Consider the following 19,957-nt stretch of genomic DNA (forward strand, 5'->3'; position numbering starts at 1 on the left):
CTCTAAAAGTGTGAGGACCTGTGGAGATAATGACAGATGTCTCCGCTGAAAAAGATTGCGTCGCTTCAGAAGCAGAGACTGAAGGTGGGCGAGGTGGCCAAGCCTGCGGGAGGAATGAGATGGAAGATGAAATTTGCCGGGCCACGTGGCCAAATAATCCGATTAATTTCCATAGAGCGGGAAGATTAATTACTTTTGGCAGCAATAAAACATTTCTGTGCTTCTTGATTTTGAGCCCAGACAATGTTTTGCTGCTTCTTGCTCATGCTCACTCAGATGCTAGGAGATATTTGCTTTGACTATTTTTGTTTTGACTATATTTGCCTACATTTTTCAATTAAAAAATATCCCTTTCCGCTTCTTTGCTTTGCACAGTTCACAAAAAAAAAAAAAAAAAAAAAACACACTCCAGTTTTTAGTGCTGCTGGTTATATCTTATTTCATTCAACTTGGAAACATTATTTTTCTTTCACACCAAACAAGGCTGTAAAGTGGGTCATCACAAAACCTGTAAGTTAGCAGGGTCGGCTTGTTATCAGATTGGCCGGGACGTGTGTATCTGAATTCTTAGACGGTAATTAAGCAACAGCTTATTTCTGTTAAACCTTTCCAGCCTGGGGTTTTGCTGTCACAAAGGCTTCCATCATCACTGGATGGACTGCCAGAGCTCTGACTGACAGGTCACTCATATAAGAAACCAAGCGGTTGATTAACTCAGGTTGATCAGTCTGTCACTCACAATTAGACAGCTGTCTGTTCCTCTGCTAATCATGTGACCGGACAGGAAGGGGCAAGAGGACACGACTGTATTAATAAAATGTACTCGATCCCAATGTTTCAGAATGTAATAAATATTTGAAGCAACTACTATTAGAACCGAAACCTACTACATTATTTTATCCAATGGATAGCGTATGCAAAAATCCTGCTGTTAAGCAGTAACTGCGTTTAGTTTAAATATAAAATACTTTTATTTTACCGGTCGTTTCACAAACAACATAAAAATGTATTCAGTGCAATGCATTTCATTTAATTTAGGACATACTGTACATTTGATGTTAAGGTTTAATGGCACGCCGGCTTAAAAGAGCATAGTTTGCACGAGCTGGAGCGCTGGACCCTTGATAGTTTTGCTAATGGACAAGGGATAAATCTGAGGTCAATTACGGATCAAACATCGCCCTAATGTAACATGGGTAATAAAGAAAATTCACCATAAAAATAAGCTCCGAAAATACACTAGTTAACTAAAAGGGACAATTTTTGGAACATGTTGTGCTAGTTTAAGCAAATGAATGAACATAAAAGACTAAAATAAAAAAAAAACGTCTTCCAAAAGGACTGGCCACGGTTTGGCGCTTGCTCAGACATGTTGGCTAAAAGAGTTGGCTAAAACAGCAATTAATAGAAAAAGCCAACAATAATAATAATATAGCAAATGTATTATTATTATTATTATTAAACTCTATGTACATTATTATATATTATTGCTATTTATAATTACCATTACTACTTTATTTTAGCCAAAGTGATATGGATGGGGGGTTTGGGGAGGATATAAATAGTAAGGTTAGTAAATAGTAATAAAAATTGCCCGCCGAAGTAAACGGCCACAAACAATGACAGCAATTGTAAAATCCTGCCAATTATGAGCCAAATTTACTAACAGCTTGCGCCAGCGAAAACCGGATTTACTTAAGATGCACAGTAAAGAATTAGCACTGAAATGGCGTGGACACGGTTATTTTTGCACCTGAACATACGGAATATGCGATTTTAGTAGTTTCCTGTTCAGACACAAAATTTATGGCAGGAAAGTATTAAAGTAAATCTCATTTTCGCCCGTTCTATTAATTGTATGCGCTCCATTATTTAAAAACATGTCTTAATGCAGGTGGTAATTTGCGCCGCTCTCTGTATTTTCCCGTCTCACTGGCACTTTTATGGAATTGCGCTCTAATGCTAATTTGACCTGTTTAGTAAATCTGGCCCTAAATGTTTTATGGACCACCTTGCGAGCAGTTATTGAATAAATAAACATCTTATTGAAAAAACAAAATAAATCATCCAGGGGCTCACTTATTCAGACCTTGAAAGAAACACTGAGAGGTGATTTAAGGTGAAAAACAAAAAGCAAGAAGCAGGGACAGGAAGGAGAGAGGGGGCATATGTGTCATCCCACAGCTGCCATTGAGGTGTCTTCTGTCTCTTTTGTGTGTGTGTATGTGTGTGTGTGTGTGTGGTGAGCAAGTGTGGGAGAGCGAGTTTGTCAATGCGTGTTATCAGAGAGGCGGTGGAAGTGGGCCGGCAATAAATACAGCCATCAGAGGCCGTGCAGGATTGTGGGCCGACAGGGGGCCGACAGAATGCTTCATCACTTCCTCTCATTCTGAATTTGTCCCCTCACTCCGCTCCCCGTCTCCCATTATCACCACAGAGAGGCTTAGCACAGCACGAGAGCACACAGTCACAAAGCGGAACACTCAGGACACACAGCCACTGCTGTCACATGGCCTGCTTATTTCTCTCTCTCTCTCTCACACACACACACACACACACACATACACAGCAACAGTGTGCCCACCTGAGGTTTTTATGTGAGTGTGTGTGTACCATATCACTCACAGAGTCCGTAAACACCAGCAGTGCACAGTCTCAAAGCCTGTAATCCATATTTTTATGGAGTGATTTACAGGCATTAAGGATGTCAGACCAGTCACTCTCAATCTGCCCCAATATTCTATGGCTACATTCAGCCAGTGTTTGGGATTGACCGCATTTTCTAACAGGTTTGACTGCTACATTTTTCAGTAGAGAGCCCAGCTGTTGTACAAATAGCTTTGCTTTTAAGGATACAAGCTATTTTTCCTAAATACTATACTAGTCGTGTGGCACAGTGGTGATTGCTTTAAAATATCATGAGCATGATTAGTCAAAACACGACATTCCCTAAAATGTTACCAGTGATGTTTACCTATTTAAAAATATATATTAATATATGTTACTTATTGGCAATTTAATATTGCAAAGAATAAATTGGAAAATGTCAGCTAAATGTGATATACTTTAAATGTGCATTAAATGAGCTACCATTTTAAAAAAAATGATGTTAAATTTTTTTTTAAATATCTTTTACGGTCACTACAGCTGCATTTATTTAATCCAAAATACTGTTACACACACACACACACATATATATATATATATATATATATATATATATATATATATATATATATATATATATATATAGTATACATTCTATAAATCTCAAACAAACTGCAGTTGGGTTATTTTGAATAACAAACAAAATACTAGCTGTATACATACAAATATACATATAAAATATAAATAGTTGTGTTTTGGCAAATAAACGCTTATATATGTATATACAGTATGTATATGTATATATATATATTACAAAACAGCTCGTTATACTTTTTCTCCATTGTCATATTTACAGTCAAACTGATTTGAATCGCAAAAAGTACTACTGTTTACTGCACTTTTTTGTTTTTCTAGTTACCTATAGCAACAAAGCACAAGTCTTTCACACTTACAGAAAATAGCCCACTTCCTTATTGCTAAATAAAGTGGCTAAGCCCCATGTGTTTATAAAATATCATTACCAGCAATGCTTGTAGGAAATCAATAAAACAGCAGACATTTAACACATGTTGTAGACAATTATATCCTAATGCATCTCTTGTAGGGAGGTATTTTAATTCAAAAAAACATTCTTGTGTATATGCATGATGTGACTCCCTCAACAACCGGCCCTTGAAATCTAAAGAATTCTGTGAAATGGATTTAGAGACGGTTAAATGGAAGCAAAGGCCGCACTTTCCACAACAAACAGCAGATGTAATCAGAGGGATTGTTAGAACTGTGTGACAGTGATCTAAATCCAACATCATTCTTCAAAATCTGAAAGGGTTGTTTGTTGGGGAAGTAGCATTATTGGCTTAAAGAGTAAGGGGAAAACAATTATTCCATAACATATTTACATATTTGTCTAACATGTGCAATTTTATCTAATGTGTTATCAGATGAAATAAACAGAAACAGTCGCTAATTTAGTTGTCATAGCACAACATGTATAGCCTCTTCATTGTAACAAGACGCTGTAGCTAAAATTAATACGCCAAAATATAAAGTGTGCGGGATGACTTTGTGAATGATGGCTGTTCCAGTTCTGTGTATTTCTGCAGAGTTCTGTGGGCGCAGATTGTATGTGGGCCTACTCATCGCCTACTGTTAAATATAACAATGCAGTAAAGGGAACCGTAGCTTGACATGGTGCCATGCATGTGCGTCAAAGCACATTAGGGTGTCATTTTTTTGACGCAGGAAAAAATAAGGAAAACCCAGTGAAAAAAAAACCCAATCATTAAAGCTATTGTTCATTCAAACCATTCAAATTGATCTAATATTAGTGATTTATGTTGTTAAACGCTTGCATGCTGATTTAAAGCCCTCATTTAGGCTTTCAATCCTATTAACAAAAAGTAAGCTAACAAAGGGATCATAAAGAGGAAGCACACACACAACTCCAAATTTAAAATTATTATCTATTTTGCCTAATGTCGATCCAAACCTCTAGACTCTACGAGGAAAAAATGAGGGTAAAAGCTACCCCAAATGCATATTAGCACCTAAAAGCTATTAGTACCTAATGTATATTTTCTTTACTACACAAATTCATAATTCTATTAAATCTAATATCAGATCAGGTCAGAAGTCAAACAAAATAGCACACTTTGTTTATGAATAATTATTAAATTAAATTACAACCAGAGGCCATTCTGAAGAAGTCTCCGATTATACACATAAATATACAGCATGTATACATCACCCCGCCCCCAGGACAGTTCGTTTTTGTTTTTTCATGCCCCATGTGCTCTGTGTGCCCTAGTTTCTGTCTCTTGTTATTTGTTAATTTGGTTCAGGTGTGTCTCGTTAATTATCCTCATTAGTTACCCTTTATAAGTTCTCCTCAGTTCACTATGTGTCTTCCGGTCTACTTGATTTTACGTTTATGTGTTTGTTGCAACCCTCCCTCTTTTTGTGGATTAACTAAAAGACTATTTTGTACTTTTTCCTAAACTCTTATGTTACGGTTACAAAGTGTAAATTAACAAGAACCGTGCAATGCATGTGTTTACACTTAATTTAGTTACGTACGTCCCTTATTTTTTTCCAGCCTAACAAACACGGTTACAATTAAGGTTCCCTTTAATCATCATTTTGTGAAGCAAAACCTATTTTTAACCGTCATGTCATACTTTTTTATAGAAAGTACAGCTTTGACACTGAACCGTATCTTCTTTCACTATAAGGGGGAAAAAAACGGTAACAGTTTATTTTGTAGTTTATTTATACCTATTAGTTGCTTCTTAGCATGCTATTTATTATTGGTTATTCAGCACATATTAATCCCTTATTCTACAGGACCTTATTCTACATCCCTAATCCTTACCAATACCTAAATTTAACAGCTACCTTACTAAGAATTTATTGATGGGAAAGTCCTAGTTAATAGTTAACAGGTGTTACTTTTTCCTTTTTTAAATGAAACTAATCACTTTAACGCAGAGAGAAGTTATCACTTTTTGAGTTCGGAGCCTTGCTTTTAAGCAACACGGTGTGAGGAGGAATAGATTTTCTTCCACTTTGATTGGTCTCTTTCTTTCTGTATTCTTGTCAGCTTGTAAACAGTGAGATTGCTCGTTAGATTTTAAAAGCTTCAATCTCTAAAGCAGCCCCTTCAAAAGTCTTTGCTCAAATGGTGTTGACTTTCAGTTCCAAAAGCAGAGAGTGAAGGACACATGCACTCACCCCCACACACACCCACCCAAATTTAGACAGTACAATTGCCCTGTCACAAATAAGAAAAACTCATTATTGAGATAAATTGCCAAGTTTTTGCCCAAAAATAACCTCCATCCAGGCTGCCCTATCAGATGCAGCGGTCATCGTCAATGCGGGCGCCGGGTAGCAAACTAAGTCATGTTAGCTAGTGTGAGTGATTCACCCTTTTTACGCCACATCAGCCACTTCGCAGCACTCGCACATTTACCACATGCCACGAGCGTCATTTAGACATCAAGCCATCCACCAGAAAGGAAGTAGAGGGATGTCAATTTTGTTTCACTGGTGGGTGCTTTTATACGTTCTTTCAAGTCTTAACAAGCTCCCTTTAGATAAAAAAAAAAAAAGGAAGCAGTGGCTAAGCTGATGACTCACCGTTCCACAATTATTCACGGAGCACACCGGGTCGTCTTTTCATTCATGATTTGTCTCCAAACCAGCCACCAAAATGAGCTGGCGCGCAAACAAGTTTGGAATTCCATCATTAAAACACCCTGTCTAACAAGCTTGTTAATGAAGAGGGGAAGGATGTGAGTTAAACGTAATCTCTCCCACTATCTCACGCTCGTAGCTCGCTGAGAATTCCCTAACAGGATTGTGCCGAGAGATCCAAGGATAGCGCAACGCAATTTTCCAAGTAATCAGCCATTAACAAGAGGTCTGGGAAATACGTGGCTTTAAAAATAGTACAATGGGAAAATTATTAGCCTTTGTCTGATTTTTTTATATATTTTTTTTGTTTTAACGTCAGAGGTGCTTATCTTAATAGCAGCATTGTTTGGCACACAAAGCAAAGTAAAAAGCACTTATGATTCTTGGCAATAATCTGTCTGCATTTGGTCTCAGATTTCATTTGTCATAAATATGCATGAACTTACATGAAGAGTATCACATAAAAACAGAAAGATTGTCTCTTAGTTTGCATTTACAGATGGACTAAAGATAAAAGACTTTGGGGAAACACTTAATGTTAAAAATTCAAGTATTGACAATTTCACCCTGGCAACTATAGAATTTCAGTCAGTTATGTTAAGGTCCAAATATCGCTGTTAATAAACCATTAAGCCTCAATAAACCCCTAATTTGTTGCTATATAATATTTAGTAAGGCTCAGTTGTTTTGTTTAGGTATTGTAGGATTAGGAATGTAGAATATGGAGAAATTGGAATATGTGTGCTTTATAAGAACTAACAAACAGCCAATGTTAATAATAGGCATGCTAATAAGCAACAACTTAATAGTGACAATTTGTCCTTTTATGCTAAAGTGTTACGAACTTTTCATTTTATTGATTGATTGATTGATTGATTGATTGATGCAGTTGAAAGCATGCCTGGAACATGACTTTAACTATTAAAAATTCTTAGATTACAATTTCTAAAATAATTTAATTTAATTTAATTTTAACAGAGAAAAACCTTCTGACCCAGAGAAAAAACATAACATGACTGAAATCAAAAAATTGAAACAATAAAAGGAATGAAAGTGTACATCTTCTGCAAAGCAACTGAGATACTTAACTTATTATAGATACATCTGCAGGTTTACTGATGATTATTTAAACGCACACAAAGACATTTAAAAGCAAGTATACAGATATAGTTTGGGCATGAATTATTCTAATTACCAGCCTGTGCTCTCTCTTTTAGATTAATCTGGATTCATCACCATCAGAATGAGGGGAAGAACAAATTTATGTGCTTAAGCACCTGTTGATCATATTCGCAAAAAATGTTTCTGCTGTTTCTGGCAACATGCATGTAATAAGAGGTCTGTGAACTACGAAATCTGAATCTGTGGCCTGCAGCACCTAGTTCGTGATGATGGAGAGGAGTTTTTTTCTTTTTTTTTTTTACAGCTGGTTCCATATAAGACCAGCTGCTCTATTTATAAAAGATAGGCTGGCTTGTTTTTGATGATACTGTCACATTTATAAGATATGAAGACAGCTGGGCCAGGTAAGTATCAATAACACTTAAAACACAGCCTGTCCACATGCCGAGAGAAGAATTCAGTAACCTTCAGTTAGAACGGGAGGGGAGAACGGAGACTTTAATGGTTTCATTTTGTTAGAGAGCTCTAAGAGGACTGGTCACACTTTTTTTTTTTTTTTTTTTTCTAAAACCCTCTATGCATTTGGATGAGTTATAAGGCCAGTCTGGCTCTGCTGTTTATGTGCCATTTGGCTTTATCAACATATTCTGCCTCATAATTTATTTAAAATGAGTCACCTGGGATCCAAAGGCAGTTTTTCCACTGTGAATGGAAGACAGACAAAGCCATCCTGGCTGGAAAGTTTTCAAATTCGAGATAGACCAATTTGCTCTCATCTGAGCGCAACCCACGAGCAACAATCCATTTGCATATGGTCGCCGCATAAATTACCCACAAACCCCTTTGTATCACTCGGTTAGGCTTTTGTAGCCGTTTTTATACATGACTTTTGGTGTGATATTCTATGAAGATTAATTGCTTCTACTATAACCTCAAAACCATAGGGAAAACTCTGAACACATAATGTGAAATTTGAAAACACATAAAAATGGTTCATGACCATTTCTGGATTTATAATGGCACAGCGGCGCAAATGATGCAGGTACAGAACTTTGTTATGCAGATGCACTTAGCTGCAAATTATGCCTTTACAATCTTTCCTTTTAGGTGTTTTGCTTCACTCAGCAGATAAGCGGAGCACACGTGGCTTGTGTATGCTGAGATAATGCATCCACGCTCACTTCAGCCTGCTTTCAATATCCATCTATGCATCTAAACACAAACAATACATGCTCATGAAAACTGTCACTGGCTCACGCTGTTTCCACTTTAACAAATAATTAAATACAATATGAAATCATGTTATGATGAGTTAATTATATAATTACATTAAAGCCCGTTGAAAAAAGCATGAGAAACTGGCAAATCATATGGCATGCAAGGTCACAGTTATGAGACAAAAATAATTGTCATAATTCTGACAGTCAACTGACATCAAAATCATGATTATTACTATCATAATTATGAGATAAAAAGTTGAAATTATGAAACAAGTGAAATTAAGTCTTAATGTGTCAAACTATGAGTCAAAATTGACAAATCTTAATTACCACTAAAAGTCCAAATTATGACTCATTAAAGATCATTTTATAAGAGTTTTTAGAATTTAGGAGATGAAAAGTCATATTACAAGATTTAAAGTCTGTCACCAAGCCAGCAGAGGGAGCTCTTACCTCTGGGTGATCTGCGATCACTCCCTCTGCTGCTACTTCCTGTCAGAGGACTATAAATACTGCAGCAAGCCACTCAACTGCAGGTTGCATTGTTTCGCCTGTTTCGTTGTTAGATCGCCCGTGGATTATTGTCTCTGGTTTATCTGGTTTTGACCCTGCCTGTCTTCTGATTCCGTGATTGTTTGCTGCCTGACCTGACCACCGCCTGTCTCTGGATTTTGCTATTGTCTTGCCTCTGATATTCCTGTTCGCCCTGTTTGACGCCTGCCTGTTTTGACCATGCCTTCATTTAATAAAAGCCTGCACATGGATCCGCACGCCTCAGACCGTTCATACGTGACAGAATGCAACCTCCCACCAGGATCCAGCGGCTTTTCACCCGAACCATGGCCAGGTATGCACCTTGCAATGTCTTTGCTAACCCTCAAGCAGGGCACCCGATCACTTGAGGATTATACTCAGGAATTTCTGGACCTGGCTTACTTCTCTGATTTACCGGACTGTTTGCTAATTGAATTTTTTCACGAGGGAATAAATCAGCCACTCAAAACACAACTTGTTCGAGAGGGTCCACGTGAATCACTGGCACACTTTATTGAGTTTGGTTTAGTGACTGTGGGGTCAGCTCTCACGTTGGGTATTATGGAGGAAGAAGACACTGCATTTATTCCCAAGATGGCCGCCTTCCCAGAGCCGCTTCCCAAGATGGATGCCACCTGCCCAGAGCCGCTTCCCAAGATGGCTGCCGCCTGCCCAGAGCCGCTTCCCAAGATGGCTGCCGCCTGCCCAGAGCCGCTTCCCAAGATGGCTGCCGCCTGCCCAGAGCCGCTTCCCAAGATGGCTGCCGCCTGCCCAGAGCCGCTTCCCAAGATGGTCGCCGCCTGCCCAGAGCCGCTTCCCAAGATGGTCGCCGCCTGCCCAGAGCCGCTTCCCAAGATGGTCGCCGCCTGCCCAGAGCCGCTTCCCAAGATGGTCGCCGCCTGCCCAGAGCCGCTTCCCAAGATGGTCGCCGTCTGCCCAGAGCCGCTTCCCAAGATGGTCGCCGTCTGCCCAGAGCCGCTTTCCAACATGGCCGCCTGCCCAGAGCCGCTTTCCAACATGGCCGCCTGCCCTGCGCCGCTTTCCAACATGGCCGCCTGCCCTGCGCCGCTTTCCAACATGGCCGCCTGCCGTGCAAAGCCTCCAGTGCCCGTGCCTCGTGCCAAGCCTCCAGTGCCCGTGCCTCGTGCCAAGCCTCCAGTGCCCGTGCCTCGTGCCAAGCCTCCAGTGCCCGTGCCTCGTGCCAAGCCTCCAGTGCCCGCGCCTGCGTGCCAAGCCTCCAGTGCCCGCGCCTGCGTGCTAAGCCTCCAGTGCCCGCGCCTCGTGCCAAGCCTCCAGTGCCCGCGCCTCGTGCCAAGCCTCCAGTGCCCGCGCCTCGTGCCAAGCCTCCAGTGCCCGCGCCTGCGTGCCAAGCCTCCAGTGCCCGCGCCTGCGTGCCAAGCCTCCAGTGCCCGCGCCTGCGTGCCAAGCCTCCAGTGCCCGCGCCTGCGTGCTGCCTCCAGTGCCCGCGCCTCGTGCCAAGCCTCCAGTGCCCGCGCCCCAGTGTCCAGTGCCCGCGCCTCGTGCGCCCGTCCAGTGCCGGCGCCTGCGTGCCCTGTCCCAGTGCCCGCGCGCTCGTGCGCCTCCTCAAGTTAACCCACCCTCCCACCCTTACCACACGTCGACGATGGATCCCAGCAGCCCCTGCACTCATCCTCTGCCCTCCACCTGGAGCTCGCCACGGGTCTGCCAGTCTCCATTGCCGCCGTGGGTGAAGGATCCCTCGCTTCATCGTCCCGCCTCCGAGCCCCGGACTCCAGCTCGGCTTGTAGACCCGTCGGCTTCCCTTAGGCTCCTAGCTCCCTCCTCTCCACCGTGCTCCGTCAATCCACCAGCTTCACCAGGCTCCATCATCTCTCCGGCTACGCCCTGGTCGGTCGTCGACCATCCGTCGCCTCAGGATTCCTCTCCTCCAGCTTCGCCTCGTCCCTCCGTCCCTCCAGCTCTGTCAGGCTCCTCCCTTCCCCCGGCTCTACCTCAGTCCTCTGTTGCTCTAGCTCCGCCGCGTCCTTCTCGTCCCCCGTCTCCGCATCAGTCGCCAAAGCCTGCGGTGTCGCCTGAGACCTCCAGCGCCTCTGCATCACCCTGGCTCTTCTGCTCTCCGCCTTCGCCTCAGTCTCCTCGACCACCTGCTCCACCGCCGTCGGTCGGCTCCATGGGGTTGATGACCGTTCCCTCTCTATGGCTCCTCCCTCCGTCGGCTCCACCACTGACCATCATGGCTGGGCTCGCATCGCCTCCCGCTCCTTACTCCTCCCGTCTTCTCCCTGGCTCCTCCCACCATCTCTTCCTCCCTGGTCTCAGCTTGCTGACTCCCTCCCGGAACCCCCTCCCAAGCTCCCAGTTATGTTTTGTTTTGTTTGTTTTGTGGAGCGCCAGGAGTCGCTCCTAGGAGGGGGCTATGTCACAAGCCAGCAGAGGGCTCTTACCTCTGGGTGATCTGCGATCACTCCTCTGCTGCTACTTCCTGTCAGAGGACTATAAATACTGCAGCAAGCCACTCAACTGCAGGTTGCATTGTTTCGCCTGTTTCGTTGTTAGATCGCCCGTGGATTATTGTCTCTGGTTTATCTGGTTTTGACCCTGCCTGTCTTCTGATTCCGTGATTGTTTGCTGCCTGACCTGACCACCGCCTGTCTCTGGATTTTGCTATTGTCTTGCCTCTGATATTCCTGTTCGCCCTGTTTGACGCCTGCCTGTTTTGACCATGCCTTCATTTAATAAAAGCCTGCACATGGATCCGCACGCCTCAGACCGTTCATACGTGACAAAGTCACAATTTTGATAACTCAAGTAGCAAATTTTATATATAAAGTCAGAACTATGACATATAAAGTCATACTGTGAGATACAGTATAAATACAGTATGAAAGCGTAAGATTAAGTCTTTTCAAAATGTTAAGTTTTTTTTGTTTGTTTTTATTAATAAGCCTGTTTAGGCTTCCATAAATGCTGCAAAAAAGTGATGAAGCTAAAGGAAACTTGCAATTACAACGAATGAAACAACAACATTGCACGCTTCATCTACAGCCTTATTGTGAGCAGTAGCTCGTGGAGAGGTCAATCAGAGGAGATGTGGTAGGACTCCACTGATGTGATGCTTAAGGGCTAAACACAGCCTTACTCATTTCAATTCAATTTCAGAATGTGGGGATGAAACCTAAGACCATCTCAACAAGTCAGCATGTGTACCAACAACGTACGAGGACAAGTTACCACATGAAAAGAGCTAGTAAAAGAGCTATAAAAAGAAATGGAGGAGAGAGAGAGTTTTGAACGGTGAGTCTGGATGTCTGGACAAATGCTAGCCTGAAGCACATACAATGATGCAAAGCTGGGTGACAAATGCAAGAGTGTTTGGCATATTCCAACACAGCAGGCTATTTACAACCAGTGGCAGTCCATCAGATAAAGGGAAACTGCTGAATCTCCTCAAAAGTCCATTCAAAAAGAACGCAACAAGTGACAAAAATATTGTTTAATAACATTTGCTCAAGTGCATAGCATAGATCCAATGTCAAAGGATTTTTAATTCATTCAAAAGGCAGGCGTTTTTTATATTTTCTTTTTCCAAAGTTGCTATCAAACAGTAGGTTTGGCAAAAAGCTATAAGAAAACAAATCTTCCCTTCCTTTAGGCCATCCAGTTTGTAGATGGTAGTTTATTTCTTCATTGGAACAGATAAATTGCTACATTTAAAATGACTTCCTCGATAATGGATCCTTTACATTGATGTACAGTGCATTATATATAACTACAATGTAAAAAATCAAAAGTTGACTTAACTTCAAATTTCAAGGCAACATGCTTTTTTGAGTGTACTCAACTTTGAAGTTGTTCATTTAATAAAGTCACTTTATTATCTTTAGTTTTGACGGAAGTATTATTTATTAGATTTGTTTCTGTTTCTAGCAAATGACAAATATTAATGGATAAGTTGATTTAATAAGTAGACAGCATTGTCTTTGTTTGTAAGTCAACTTAAGACCTATAACAGTAGTTACGAAGCCGTAACATTTAATATTTTTTCAAATATGAAATTCTTTGTTCAAACAACTGTATGTCAAATTTGGGACAACATTTGGGATAATTTTGTTGGTCTGACCAATGTTTTTATGTACTTTCAAGAAAAATATTTTTTTTTTATAGAGACTCGAAAGGTTTCAGAAACACAGAAAATGTGCATTTGCAGTTTTTAACCATATGTGTTTCTCTCTATTTCTAAGTCCATCCACTGTTATGAAAATTGATAGAAATATTGGTTTGGGCTGTTTTGTACTGTTTTAGTAGATGGTGCTTGGTGCATTATATGATTGATACAGTATATGTATATTTCTCACCTGATTCAGATGAGGCCATTTTTTTTACTGAAAAAAGCAATATTATAGAATATTTAAACTTTAGAATATTTAAAGCAATGACATTAAGTTATGACAAACATGCAGGTTTCACATCAAAAGACATTAGTCGATGGACTGGAGTCATGGGAATTACATGAAAATTAAATTACATGAAAATGTGAAACATTTTATATATGTATCTGAATGTAATTTGTTCAGTTCATCTAGGATTAAAAATGTGTTGGGTTGCACTTTGGACTATAATAAATACTGAATTATTAATGATATTTTTGAGATATAAATAAAAATTTGTGTACGTTATAAAATTTCTCTCTCTCTCTTTATATATATGTAATGAATGAAACCCATTGCTATCTTTCATTTATTTGATCATTATTGATTTACAGTGATTGATTTACATTTACATTTATAATTTCCCTCACTGACTGTCTCCGTACACAACCACAGACAAAACTTTGGTCTCAACATTGTGTTAAGCGTACATAATGCTCGCTCTGTGGAAAACATATTAGTAATGCAAGGGTGTTTCTATTTGCGGAAGCACATATGTCAAGGTAAATCTTGAGGCAACGTTTTGGCATACTTAAAGATTCCTGCACTGTGTGAGTGTGGAGTTCATCAGAACGTAGCGAATTGTGTCCAAAATGAGCTTCTGGAGTAAATCGTCTTGAGTTTTCTCCTAATGGCAGCTATTCCGCCATTTAACGAGATGATGGCATGTGATGTATGTAGACATTTACACAGGACCCAAGGCTGTTTTGGCTGCCAGTGCTGTATGCCACTGCTGGACATGGTTATGACCCTCCCTTTGGGATTACAAGCTGTTTTAGGGTTGGATTTTAGGAGAGCTGATCTCACTATGAGCTCCAAGGGCTCCCTGGCTCATGAAGGGGAGGGAAACAGATGGTACACTGGACCTCCAAGTTCTAGCCTTCTGGTTCTCTCCTCACACCACATATGTTTCCCCCTACAGCTACAGTACATCCTGGTGATGGGTTTCCCACAATCCAACATAATCATGGCATAGCCAGCCCAAATGAGATAAGGAAGGACACACAGGACGTCTCCTTGGCAGGGTCCAGCAATATGTCATCATAGTGGAATAAAAAGGTTGATAACAGTGAATGGAATAAATTCATACTGAATAAATATATCTTCCATTGAACTTACCATTGTACAGTGATGGTATCAAATGGTAATATGCAGAGTTGCAAAAGAATGGATATAACAGCATTATGTATTCATAACTCAAAAAGGAAGCTGAATAACAGTATTCAACCCAATTACATTTTCAGGTGCCCTTAATTATAAAGTTATCTATGTCAGATACAATTTGGTTAAAAAAAAAAACCTTTTTTTAAATACATCCCCTATACTTTCTACAAAATAAAGCAGATATGAATTCATGTCAGTCAAATGAGAAACAGTTTCTGTATGTGCAGTGCTACTCAATAAGCACTTATTTCAATTATGGCCAATTCATGAACAAACGACTCATGTGAGCAACTTATTTTTTTCGTGAGTCAAAAACAAATGCCGCAACTAGTGAAGTCTAATTTACAAGCAAATGGACTCTTATTTAAAGGTATCTTTTCACCAAATCAAAAACATATAACTAATCTGTAATGCAATTTATGAGCAAGTGATTCTTACGAACAGAATCTCTAAATGAATTGTTTGAAAAGACTCACAAACCTTCACTGAATGAACTCTGCTTGGGTTTATTGAAAGAACATCTGACTAAATTATTAAACAGTTATCATCTTTTTGCACTCAAAATGCATTATTCATTACGTTTAAGAGAGAAAATGTTGTATTCAGCCAATAAAAAAAAAAAAGAAAAACAAAAAAAACTCCACTCTGCTCTGGTAATACAGTTTGTTAGTGTACTAACAAAGCCACAATGATTTAATAAATAAATAAATAAATCATTAGTACATGCCATGGTTTTTAAGCATGTATGTGTTGGTGAGTCTCTCTGACATAATGCGACAGATGGTAAAATCTGCCATCGATGAGTCACATTATTTGCCCATTTTCCATAACCTGTCAAAGTGTGTGTCATTTCCATGCACCATCTGATAATGTGCAGAAACTATTTTGGGCTTTGGCTCTCGTTATATTATTGTACACTTCAAGCATTACCAGATAACAAAGTTGTCCTCTGTGAATCGCTTTGCGAAAGTAATAACCAGTGATGTATACCGGATAAACAGTGAAACACAGTGTGCCGTAGCTCTATCTATAGAACAGATAGTCACGCTGTGCAGGTATTGAATCTCAGATCTCCCATAATCTCATCTATAATCAAAGCCAGAAAATGTCTTTTTGAGATCATATCATATCCAGCTTCATATGCATACTCAAAAGTGTGGACTGCTAAAGTGCTATCGCACTGTATTTAAAAAGTCATATTTATTGTAGTTTACATAAGCCCACATTCATCAAGGTGACAAAGAATGTGGTTAAACAGGAAAGAAATCAATTCACAGAAAAGTAAACTTCAGCATCTGGATGCCCTTGTCAATGCCTCCTGGAACAAATAAAGTTACGGAGCAGAACCAGGAACTAATCTCATTAATGGCTGCCATTTGTGAGTGATTAAGGGCTGTCCTCATGCAATGGCACACTGGACATAAAGTTCTTAGAGGTTAATAACCAGTTACAATCAATTACTCAGCTAATATGATACAATCAATGGGTCCCTCTAATCATATGAGGCGACAAAAATGAAGCTGACGACAATCAAATCTCTCGGATATTTGAGGCATGTTGCAGGCCAAGGAGAGTGCAGCTAGAAATTTTAAAGTGATTTGTCCAAACATCGAGCTGATGGAACAACAAGAACTTACTTTTTTTTTTTTTTTTTTTTATCTCATACTATGTGTGTGTGTGTCTGAATGTAAGGAATGAAACTCGAATTTATGGAATAAAATAATAATAATAATAAATAAACACACTATATGTGAATTCAAAAGGAAAAGAAAAAGAAATTGTCCAGAGGATCTCAGAAACTTTTTAGCTTTTGTTTTCAACTCATTTCAACTTTCTTGAGCAGAAATATGGCCATAAATAACATTTTAAATTCTAAAAAAAATATAGTATTTTAAAATGTAATAGTATTATTCAGAAATTTTATCTTTACTGTATTTTAATAATGTAAATTCGTTTTTTGTAAGCATACATAGCTTCTTAAAAAATAAAATATGTGTCTCATACCTTATCTTCGAGCACTTTTTATTACAACAATTATTAGATGAGTTATGCCTAACAGTTGTCCACTCACTACTCGCACATCTCCAAAACACATGGCTTGTTATCTTGTTTGGTGAAACCTCTTGTCTGCAGGGGTACACATATTAAATCTCAGCCTGGCTCTTTCCCAACTGGCTGCATAATGCAGTCCAATTACGCAGATTTCGAGTTACTTACTTATGCAATCAAGTAATTACAACCCAATCTCACCAGAGTCACAAGCACAACATAATCTTTAGATTGGCAGGGAAATTATGTCCAACGATGCACCATTTTTCGAGATGTGACAATTGCCTTCTTAATTATGATGCCATTGTGTCAACTTGCTTTCTCAACCTAATCAAAAGCGAGTGTAATCATGAAAGTGGTCCTGAGATGTGGACCGCGATGTTGTAATTGCATTTTAATCACACTGGTGTAGGGAACATGGGTTCTTGCTATCTCATCAGTTTCTTAAAATTGAAGTCAGAGAGAAATGTCTGGCAACTTCGGGAACTAAAAAGGGCCTCGAGGTTTGCTTTAAAACCCAAGTAGGACTTTGTGAACTGTCTTGCCCCGACAGCAAGGCCAGAGCAGTTTTGTTTGATAAGGTGAAGTGGAGAAAGAAAGCAACGTGACAGGAATAAGTATTAGTTTCGCTTCCCAGAATGCACTGCACTTTTATAGTCTTCTATCTTTCGCTAGAACCATAAAGGTTTAATTAATGACATTGTACGATGTAATCCATCGTACTTGAACAAATGTGATCTATACTGAGGTAAACGGACTTATTTTGAAATTAGTCTTATCAGCCAGATAAAAAAAAAGGTGGGGGGACATTTTAGAAATCTCATTAGGTCTTTCATGACATGGTTTTTAATGTCTAGCTACAATAAATGCACACATGTTATATACATTTGAAATACTAAAGACTAAACTTTTACTAGATACTAGATTGTGACTTAGCTGCACTCTACTCCAGCATAGAGGTAACAATTAGCAGACCACAGTCCAGAGCATTGTGAGATAAACTGATAGTAGAGACCAGTGGTGAAAATAGATCTCCAATATACTTTTGGGATTTTTGGGAAACATAGCCTGATCCTGAATTGGTTCCATTTAGATCATGAATCATTTCTCATTTAGCGTATCTGTAAATAAATCAGAAAACAAGAAATTTATTTACTGTCATCAGTCAACAGAGTTACATGAACTTACTGAAAAGCATTATATGTGAGGACTGTTTAGTAGGAAATGAATTTGTTTATCCGTAATGCAGATACTAACACTGTGGTGAACCGCTTTGTTTCTCAACATTAGACCATGCAATTGAATATAAGTGAACTTCTGTTGGCCATAAAGTAGGTACAGAATTATTCGTCCATTAGAAAATGCTCCTTTGGGCTACAAGTTTATGGTTATGATTGTCCATTATGACTTTTTAAATTATCTTTACTGAGAAGTTTCTTCGTGATGGACAATCATAACTTTCATATGAAATCTGTTGTTCATATCGTCTCTCCTCATTAAGTTTACTGGTCCCACTTGTGTTTTTACCAATGTCCTGTTACACATTTGTACTCACACATACCATTCAATGGATTGTTACATATGTGCAGTCACACAAATATTGGAGCTGTAGCTACTACAATATGTACCATATGTGTACTTATATGGTTGTTACATAATACACATATAATTACTATATTAGTACACAGGTATTACTTCCAGTTAGTGGCAATTCCATTATGTGAAATTCAGCCTACATAATTTGGCGGAAGGCTGATTTTGGTAGATGTAGGCAAGCAAAACTAATTTCACAAAATGTGGAAAACCGCCATTTCGGTGTGCAATAAATACATATGCGATAGAATCAAGGGCTGTGATTTAATTTTACAAACCGTTAAGTAATTATAGAACTAAAAAGCTGTTGTGCTAAAGAGGCAGAGCTCATATTACAATAATTACGGCTTTCTTCTTAACCATACGTATGAGTTTCCCTTTTGACCTCAATAGAGAGATATCATTAGCAATAAAAAAGTGGATGAGAAGAGACAATACTAAATTCAAAACAGACATAAGTAAAGCCTATAAACCTTTAAACATCATGCATTGTAAAGCTTTGTCAAGCCAATGATCGACAACGATATTCTGGTTAAAAACTGAGAATTACATGAGGTTACATCAATTTCTTTGAACTTAGAATTTTAACATTTGGGACTTTCTGACATTCAGATACTTCATTTTGAATTCCACTCAAAATCATTTATTTCTGAGTTGCCATAGTTTAGCATTATGTGCATGCTCACAACAGACATTGTGAAAACACAAGGCTCGATTCACTTGACCAACGATGCAAAACAAAAGACTTATTATGGCCAATCTAATTAAACAAGTGGTCGGCAGAACGGTAAACAGTAAATGACAGCAGAAGAAGACAAGACACAAACAAAAGCTCACCAAAAACCCAGGGCCCTTACGTAGCCACCATAAACCAAATCACAAAGCTCAGGATTAACACAGAAATTCATAAACACAGTCTTCGGCCCACATAACAGATGGGACATTATGTTTGAATGTATTACATCACATGCAATTATCCAAACATACACTGCTCTTTCTGAATGCCACGGTAACAAGAGAGCATCCTCTCAGGCCTACCCTCCCCCTTCCCCCTTACCTCCTCTCCATCCTTAAACACTGACCTCCACCTGACATATTCTCAGCCGAAAAGAACAATCCATTTAACCAGAGTCACAAATGAACAAAGATAATTTTCATACATTACCCTTTTTCTTGAGAGGGAGAGCACTTAGCACTCACATCAGACGCAAGAGAACCTCTCAGATTCAACCCCGGCTCACAACATCACATGACTCTGTACCATCTGCTCCTTGCTTATAATCATGTGACCTGAATGAAAAAGTGGGATTATGGGATGTGTAGTTTGATCTGGAGAAGCAATTGAAAGTGTTAATGCTGAGCTAGATTTTTATACATGTATGTGTGTGTGGGTGTGTGTGCGTGTGTGGAAATATTGTTAAATATTAGTTAAATGTTATGTTAAACTGAAATGCAGGAAATATTTAAAATAATTATTATAGAAGATGAAATTTGAAAAATTGAAGCATTTTTAAAACCCTTGTACCACATTTGAATGCTATAAATGAAAATCTTAATTTTTCT

At 39.3% G+C, this 19,957-nt stretch overlaps 1 protein-coding gene across 2 annotated transcripts in view; it reads right to left on the bottom strand.

The window, feature by feature from the left end:
- The window catches only part of tsnare1 (T-SNARE Domain Containing 1), a 103,881-nt gene extending 84,227 nt beyond the window's left edge, over positions 1–19,654 (bottom strand). For both annotated transcript variants that reach the window (XM_043262106.1, XM_043262107.1), the window contains exon 1: positions 19,560–19,654. The gene's annotated coding sequence lies outside the window, so the exon portion shown is untranslated. The remainder of the gene's footprint in view (positions 1–19,559) is intronic.
- Between the last annotated feature and the right edge of the window lie 303 nt (positions 19,655–19,957).

The sequence above is a fragment of the Puntigrus tetrazona genome, chromosome 16 (genome assembly GCF_018831695.1).
Source record: "Puntigrus tetrazona isolate hp1 chromosome 16, ASM1883169v1, whole genome shotgun sequence".
NCBI classification, from domain to species: Eukaryota; Metazoa; Chordata; class Actinopteri; order Cypriniformes; family Cyprinidae; genus Puntigrus; species Puntigrus tetrazona.